The sequence below is a fragment of the Sus scrofa genome, chromosome 3 (genome assembly GCF_000003025.6).
Source record: "Sus scrofa isolate TJ Tabasco breed Duroc chromosome 3, Sscrofa11.1, whole genome shotgun sequence".
Lineage (NCBI taxonomy): Eukaryota > Metazoa > Chordata > Mammalia > Artiodactyla > Suidae > Sus > Sus scrofa.
This window is the reverse complement of record NC_010445.4, coordinates 91,571,767-91,580,595: the sequence shown is the minus strand read 5'-3', so window position 1 is coordinate 91,580,595 and position 8,829 is coordinate 91,571,767.

The following is an 8,829-nucleotide window of genomic DNA, read 5'->3' as shown; positions in this document are numbered from 1 at the left end:
TAAAATTCTATTGGACAGTGTTTCTATAAGGTATAATTAGGGTATTCTTAGGAGTAGGATGTCTGGGGCATAGGGCTATTTTCATTAGCTTTACAAGATGATGTCGATTGTATTTCCAGGTTGTTGCACTAATTTGAATTTCCATCCTAAGTGTATGATCCTTCATGGCTCCATATTTTTGTCATAATTGGTATTGCCAGATTTTAAAATGTTTGTCAGATTGATGATTGAAAAAATCACATTTCATTGTCTTATTTTGAGATCCTCCAATTGCTATTTAGTGTGAATATTTCCTCTGTGTATTAGTCATTTGTTTTTCCTTCTTCTATTTTTCTTCTTGTAAAGATCTTTTGAAGAATTTTATGTGGGATTGTTTGCCTATTTCTTATTGATTTTTTTGAAGGCATTTAAAATATAATCTTTGTTCTAATCTTTCTCACAGTTTATGGCTTATATTTTTGTCTTTTTCCTTGGATTTTTGATGAATAAAAGTTCTTAATGTTAATAGTAGTCATTAAAATTTTTAAATCTATTAAAATATTTTCTCTTTGTGATCAGCTCTTGTTGTCTACCCTGAAGTCATAGAAATAGAATTCAAAGTGGTGTTTTTTACATCTAAGTCTTTAATCCATAAGGAATTGTGTGTGTGTGGTGACCTTGGAGTTAGAATTTCTTTTCTTTTTTAGGGCCAAATGTGTGGCATATGGAGATTCCCAGGCTAGGGGTCGAATCGGAGCTACAGTGCTAGGCCTATACCACAGCCACAGCAATGCCAGATCCAAGCCACATCTGTGACCTACACCACATTTCATAGCAATGCCAGGTCCTTAACCCACTGAGCAGGGCCAGGGATTGAATCTGCATCCTCAAGGATACTAGTTGGGTTCATTTCCACTGAGCCACAACAGGAATTGATAGAATTTGAATTTTTCCATATGGATAGCCAATTATCCTGGCATCATTTCTTAAATAGTCTCTCATTTCCCCACATCCATCAATATAAGCAAATCACATATATGTAAGACTATTTTTGGATTCTCTTTTTCTGTTCTATTGTATTTGTATATCATCGAGCTGCTTCTCATTATTTCATCATGGCTTTATGGTAAATTTTTTTTCTCTGGTCAAGTAAGACCCCTTTCTTACGAGTACTGGCTCTTTCTGGCTTTTAGTCTATCATATAGATTTTAGAATCAGCTTGTTGAATTTCTTTAAGATCTTAGGATTTTGATGAAATTACATTCAAACTATAGGTCAATTTAGAGATAATCCATATGTGTTCATGATATTTAGTCTTTTAGTCCAAGATTGTTGAAATCACTTCACTCAAAGAGCATTTATTTAGTTTTTTAATGTCTTTAATTCAAGTTATATAATCTCTTTGTACAAATGATTTTCACATCATTTGTTAATTATATTCTTAGATAAAATACATATGCTACATTACTGCTGTTGATATACAGTGTATTTTTAATTGCATTTTCTAATTGTTTTATTGTATAGAAATGTGATTAATTATATATCAGTGTTTTTTATCTAATTATATTTCAAAACTCTTCTAAGTGCTAACATTTTGTCTATAGAGTGTTTTTGATTTTTGTTGTAGACAATTATATAATAATTCTTGAATAATTAGATTTTTTGTCTTCTATGACAATACTGATTCATTTGACAATTAATTCTTACTAGGATCGTTAAGACCTTCAGTACAATTCTAAATTGAGTATATTGACTAGTGAGCAACTTTGCCTTATTTTGTTTTGTTTTGTTTTGTCTTTTGTCTTTTTAGGGCAGCACCCGCAGCATATGAAGGTTCCCAGGCTATGGGTCTAATCAGAACTGCAGCTGCCTTCCTATGCCACAGCCACAGTAACGTCAGATCTGAGCCGCGTCTGCAAACTGTACCACAGCTCGTGGCAATGCTGGATCCTTAAACCACCGAACAAGGCCAAGGATCGAACCCGCAACTTCATGGTTCCTAGTTGGATTTATTTCCACTGCACTGCAATGGGAACTCATATTTTTCGTTTTCAAAAGACTGTTTCAATATTTGAATATCCAGTGGATCATGCCTGTAGATTTTTTTTTTCGTGGACACCTTTAATCAAGTTAAGAGATAGTCTTCTACCAGTTTGCCAGAAATATTTATTATAAGTAAGTGTTGAATTTTACTAAATACTTTTCTGCACCCGTAATGTGATCATTTGGTTTTCTTCTTTTAATGTGACTATGGTAAATACCATATCAGTCTTGCTCCCTATGATAAATCCAATTTTATCATTATGTGTTTTCATTTTTAAAACACTGCTGAATATAATGGCTGTTGCTCTGTTTAAGACCTTTATGCCTCTATCCAGTCCTTATCCCACTTAACCTCTCAACTGCATTTGATGCCCTTGGCCATTCTAGGTTTCTTCCTGAATGTGTGATCCCTGCTCAGTCAACATTGTTAGAGCCTCCTTAGTTTCCCAACTCACACTGTGGGTTGACCCTTAAACTCAATCCTTGGACCTCTCCCTTTTTCTGTCTACACTCACTCTCTTGGTGATCTCATCCACATCTCAGGTCTTTAAAAACCATCCAGGAGTTCCCTGGGGGCTCAGTGCGTTTAGGATCTGGCATTGTCACTGCTGTGGCTTGGGTTTGATCCATAGCCTGGGAATTCCCATGCCAATAGCACGGCCATAAACACATATATACATACATACGTATGCTTGTTTAGCTCTAGCCTGTACCACTCCTCTGAAGTCCAGACTCACATCTAACTCCCTATACAATTTCTTTCCTTCTCTCTTGGTATCTAACTGACATCTAAAAGTTGATGTGTCTAAATCTGAGCTTCTCTTCCTCCCACTACTCTCCTTTAGGAAATGGCAATTCCATCCTTCCAGTTCTTCCGACCAAACACCTTGGCATCTTGCTTGACTCTAATCCTCTGAATCCAATCTGCCAGCAGATTCCCTAGGCTTTACCTCAAAATGAATCCAGGATCTGGCCATATCCTCATCATTTTTAAAAGGTTTCAAGCCATTGTGATTTCTCAGTTAGTTATTATTATAATGACCCCCTCACTTGTATGCTTTGCCCATTCAGTCTATTCACAACAAAATAGAGTATTGTTGTTGTTATTGGCTACACCCCGTAGCATGTGGAAATTCCTTGGCCAGAGCTCAAACCCAACCCATAGCAGTGGTAACATAGAATCCTTAACCCACTGAGCCACCAGGGAACTCCAACAGAGTGTTTTTACTAAAACACAGATCAGTCAAATCCTGATCAAATATTGATCTTTCTCACTCACAGTAAAGTTCACCATTTCTGGCATCCCCAACTCTAGGGATATGTTGCTACTGCTCTCCCTCAGGTTTGTTCTGCTCTTGGCCCCAGCTGCGTGGGTCCACCTTTTTGGAACCATCTAGGCATATGTTGGCTTCAGTCCTTTTTCACTTCCTGTTCCATCTGCCTGGAATATTTTCCTGTCATATACCACACTGTTCCCTTCATCACCTCCTTCCGGTCTTTACTCAAAAGTTCTTTCTCAGGTTTGACATGACCAACCTGCCTAAAGCTGATACTCAAATCTCCCTCCACTCTCTTGCCTCATGGCCAGTTTTTTTCTCCATATTATTTATAGTTATCTCACATGCCATACACTTCACTTATTTAATATCTATCTTCTTCCAGGAGAATATAAGCTCTGTGAGGTGGTAGTATCTGTTAACACTTGCAAAATATTCCATGTGTGCACAAATGTCAGGCACAACATTCTTTACATGTTCATTTGGAAGCTTGGGAATTGTAATATCCAAATTTTTATATTTGCTGATCTTCGTTTTGCTTGACCTGCAAATCACTAAAAGAGGGTTTAATACCTCTGACAGAGTCAGAGTTTTGGCATTTTACATTAGATTCTTTTTTAGTTTTGTTCTACATATTTTGGGGCATCTTGGGACAATACAAATTTAGAATTATTATGTTACCCAGGAAAACTGAACCTGTTTTTCACTGTAGTGTGTTCTTTTATTTTATTTTGTTTTTGATTTTTATGACCACACTTAGAACATATGGAAGTTCCTCGCCCATGGATTGAAGCTGTACTGCAGCTGCGACCTATACTGGATCCTTTAACCCACTGTGCCAGTCTGGCGATCAAACCCACGCCTCCATAGTGACCAGAGCCATTGCAGTCTGATTCTTAACCCACTGCACCACAGCGGGAACTCCATGATCTTTAACTACACACACACACACACACACTTTGTGGCATATATGTATTTTGTGGCAAAGCCTATTTGATTGGTATGATACTGATATATTAGATACTAGATATCTTTGGCTAATGTTTGCCTAGTATCTGTGTGTGTGTGTGTGTGTGTGTGTGTGTGTGTGTGTGTGTGTCTTTTTAGGACTGCACCCACGGCATATGGAGGTTCCCACACTAGGCGTCAAATCAGAGCTCTTGCTGCTGGTCTACCCCACAGCCAGAGCAATGCCAGATCTGAGCTATGTCTGCAGCCTACACCATAACTAATGGCAACACTGGATACTTAACCCACTGAGCAAGGTCAGGGATCGAACCCACGTCCTCATGGATACTAGTCAGGCTCATTAACCACTGAGCCATGAGGGGAATTCCTGCCTAGTATGTTTATTTCATTTCTTTATCCTCAATATTTCTCTGTCTTTCCATGTGAGGTTTGTTTCATCTAAAGGGCATATGTTGCTTGATCTCTTTGTAGTCAGGTCTGACGTTTCATGCCATTTGCCCAGAGTTCTGTCCATTCTAATTTATTGTAATTTCTGAAATATTTTGATTTCTTTTTATCCACTTATTTTTAAGCTTTCTATTTGTTCCACTCTTTCTGTGTTGGATTTTCCTCCTTCCTTGGTTTCTTTTGAATTGATTGAATTTCTCCCCTTCTCATTTCATTATCTACCCTCTTTATACCCATTTAGAAGATATATACTCTACTTCTGTTTTTCATTAAAAAAAATTTAACATCCACACTTCATATACTTAAGTCTCAATTTAATGGAGTTTTACTCTCCTTCAAAACTATAAAGCCCTAGAATAATTTTCTTTTTATTACAAGATAAATGAATAGGAAGACTCCGTGGACTGTGTGAAGAAAGGAGAAGGCCCCTTAGCTCATTTGCTTTCTCTCCCTTTCTCTCTCTCCTATATTTTTCTCCATAGAATTTATTATCTTCTGACTTTATCTGTTTGTTTACTGCCTGCTTTTCCATATTAACATGAAAATTTCTCAAGGACAAGAATTTTTGACTGTTTTATTCACTCTCATCTACGCAATGGGTCAAACAGTTCCTGCTTATAATAAGTGCTCACTGAAACTTGTTGAATGAACGAATGCTTCAATTGCAAACACACATTCCAAACTTATATGATGTGGTTGCTTAGCTTTTTAAGGCTCTTATTTGTCTTTAGCATCACTAGTTATTTTTATTATTTTAAAAACAATATTGATTTATTATTATTACTATTATCATTATCATTATCATTGTTATTGCTTTTTAGGGCTACACCTGTGGCATAAGGAAGTTCCCAGGCTAGGGGTTGAATTGGAGATGCATTTGCTGGCCTATATCACAGCTGCCAGCCTATACCACAGCTCATGGTAATGCTGGATCCTTAACCCATTGAGTGAGGCCAGGGATTGAACCTACATCCTCATGGGTACTAGTCAGGTTCATAACCCACTGAGCCACGATGGGAACTCCCATTGGTTTTATTATTTTTAATTATTTTTCTTATTTTGTACAAGAATTGTTTGCTTAGTTTAATCCACACATCTAGCATTTTCTTTACCCACTATTTGTCCATAGGGTCTTTTTCCTTTTGTTTTCACTACCATCCTTTATAAGATTTAGTATAGGTCTGTGGGTCATTTATTGCTTTTGTGAGTATCTTTTTATTTCATTCTTGTTCTTAAAAGATACCTTTTAATGGGATACAAATGTAGATTTGCGAAAAGGCACAAATGACAGTCATCTCACAATTCGAAAATATTTGAAATTACTCTTCCTCAACTTTCTTGCTTTGTTTCTTTCCATCAAAAATTAGGTGTCAATGTAAATACTGGTCTTTGTACCTAGTCTGTCTATCCTCTGTAGTTGCACTTAAGAGATTCCCTTTATCTTTGGTATAATTTGATTGCACTCTACTTAAAAATGGATTTTTTAGTATTTTTCTTCTTAGAGTTTAATTACTTTCTAGATGTGGTCTCTCATAGATTTTGGGAAACTCTTGGCTCTTTCTCTTTGAATAGTATCCATTCTTCATCTTCTCTTGTATTTCCTTCCCCTGTTGTACTTAGATGTGTCTGCTGTTCCATTCCCCATGTTCTTAAACTCCCTTTCCTATCTTCAGTCTCTTTGTCTCTCTGGGCTTCATCCTGTTCAATTTCATCATATTTACTTTCCAGTCTTTAAATTGTCTTATTAAAAATTTAACTCTTCATCTTTATTTTTTTTTATTTCAGTGATCATATTTTTCAATTTCAAAAGTTCCACTGGAACCTTTATCAAATTAGTTTGTTCATTTTTGTCTTTTTTTTTTTTTTTTGGACCACACCTGTGGCAAATGGAAGTTCCCAGGCTAAGGATCAAATTGGAGCTGTAGCTGAGTCCAGGGCTACAGCAATACCAGATCTGAGCTGCATCTGCAACCTATGTGTAGGCTTGCAGCAATGAAAGATCCTTAACCCACTAATTGAGGCCAGGGATATAATCCACACTCCCACAGACACAATGTTAGGTTCTTAACCTGTGGAACTACAATGGGAACACCTAGTTTGTTCATTTTTGACAGCCTCCTGACATTTATTCTTTTTTTTTTTTTTTTGGTCTTTTTGCCATTTCTTGGGCTGCTTTTGTGGCATATGGAGGCTCCCAGGCTGGGGATCTAATTGGAGCTGTAGCCACTGGCCCATGCCAGAGCCACAGCAATGGGGGATCCCAGCTGTGTCTGCGACCTACACCACAGCTCACGGCAACACTGGATCCTTAACCCACTGAACAAGGCCAGGGATCGAACCTGCATCTGCATGATTCCTAGTCGGATTCGTTAACCACTGCACCACGACAGGAGCTCCTCCTTTTTTTATTTCTTAAATGTGATGTCTTTGTGTGTCTGATTTCTTTTGTATTTCCACTGACTTTCACTTTCAGAATATTGGTTCTTTAGGCATCTAAGGACATTACTACAGAACCAGGTTTACTTTAAAATTCTAAGGTTGTGATTTTTTTTCAATGGGAAAAAAAAATGTAAATTCAGACCCAACTCATGGCTTTCAAGGGACTCAGAGCAGAGGGTATGGCTTATCCTTGTTTTCTGACTCTACTGGGTAGGTTTTCTTCTGATTCACACACAAACCCCTTCCTGAGCCCTTGCTTGACGCAGGGTGATCCGAGATCCAGTTCTTGTTATGCACATGCACAGGTTTAGTTAACCTTCCTTCTCATCTACTGATGCTTTGGCCCCAAAGGATCCCTAGATGTGTCTCAGATATGCCACTGCTACAGTGGTGGCTTATCTACCCAGATTTTCTTCTCATTTTTTTTTCCTGATGTTTGAGGAATTTATTTGTTTAGTTTTATTCATGAATTTATAAAGGTATTTTAAAAATATTTTTGCTAACATTTTAAGATTTTTTGTAACAGTGCGTTGTAGGATTCCTGATCTGTTATGTGGTTAGAAACAAAACTGTAGAACAATCTTGGTAGTCTCTCCCAGAAATTAATTGCCATCCCCCAAGGCCTGAGAAGAGCAGGATAAATAGCCTTGCCCATGTGCTCTTTGATTATAAGATCATAGAAACCAGACTAGAATGTTTTGCATCTTCCCATAGTTCTATTACTTTGTCTCTATTATTTCCTGAATCACTTCTCTGTTCACTTCTACAGATCCCAGAAAATCTCAGGTCCTACACAGTGCAACCCTCTGTGGCTCAGCATGGGGTTTGATGTAGCATCTGGAGTCAAGCAATGGCCCTTACAATTCTTCCTGATTTACAAGTTTACTCTGTTATGTTATAGCAGCCAATACTCTTGTGTGGGGAGGGGGGCAGCAGAGATGGCTGTTTTCTCTCCCTGGTTCAGGAGCTATGTTATTTATTTTGTAGTAACTAACCTGTGTGTGGGTGAGTTCTGGTTTCATTCATGCAAACAGAAGATAGCCTGGCAGAGAAGGTACCACAAGCATAGCAAATAAAAGTAGTTACAAAAATCCACATTTTGTTACTTTGTAATGGCTGTCCTGAAGTTTATCTTTTTAAATCCTCTTCCTCTATTTTATCATTAGAAGAAGAGTCTATGCAGTCGTAGAGTTTTAGCAAAGTTTTGGGCAGGCGCTTCCCCTGGGAACTGTGGTTGTCATACCCTTTCTTTTTAAGGTCTAGCTTATTGAAGTGATTGGAATGAGGTGAATACTGACCAGAGGGCCATTGCAGTAGATATGGCCATTTATCACAATCATACAAGTAGCCAACAGAACAGAAAAAGTGGCCAGAGAGGCCTCTGAACCTATATCCAGAGATGGAGGCAGAGTAGAAGCCACATCCTATGTCTTCATTGTCTGAGACTCATCTTCAAGGCAAATGTTCAAGATAAAGCCATAATCTTTAGAAAACATGCAAGGAAAAGCGAAGTGTGTTAGCTTAGTCCAGCTATTTACTCTGTATTAGAATGTGGAACTGTCTTTTATTTACTGAGTTCTTTGAAAGATTGTTGGAGGAGATCATTCAGAGGATGTGATTGCTGGTTGACTGTGGGCTGGACCCAGACAATCGGAAGCTCCTCACCTCCTCCTCT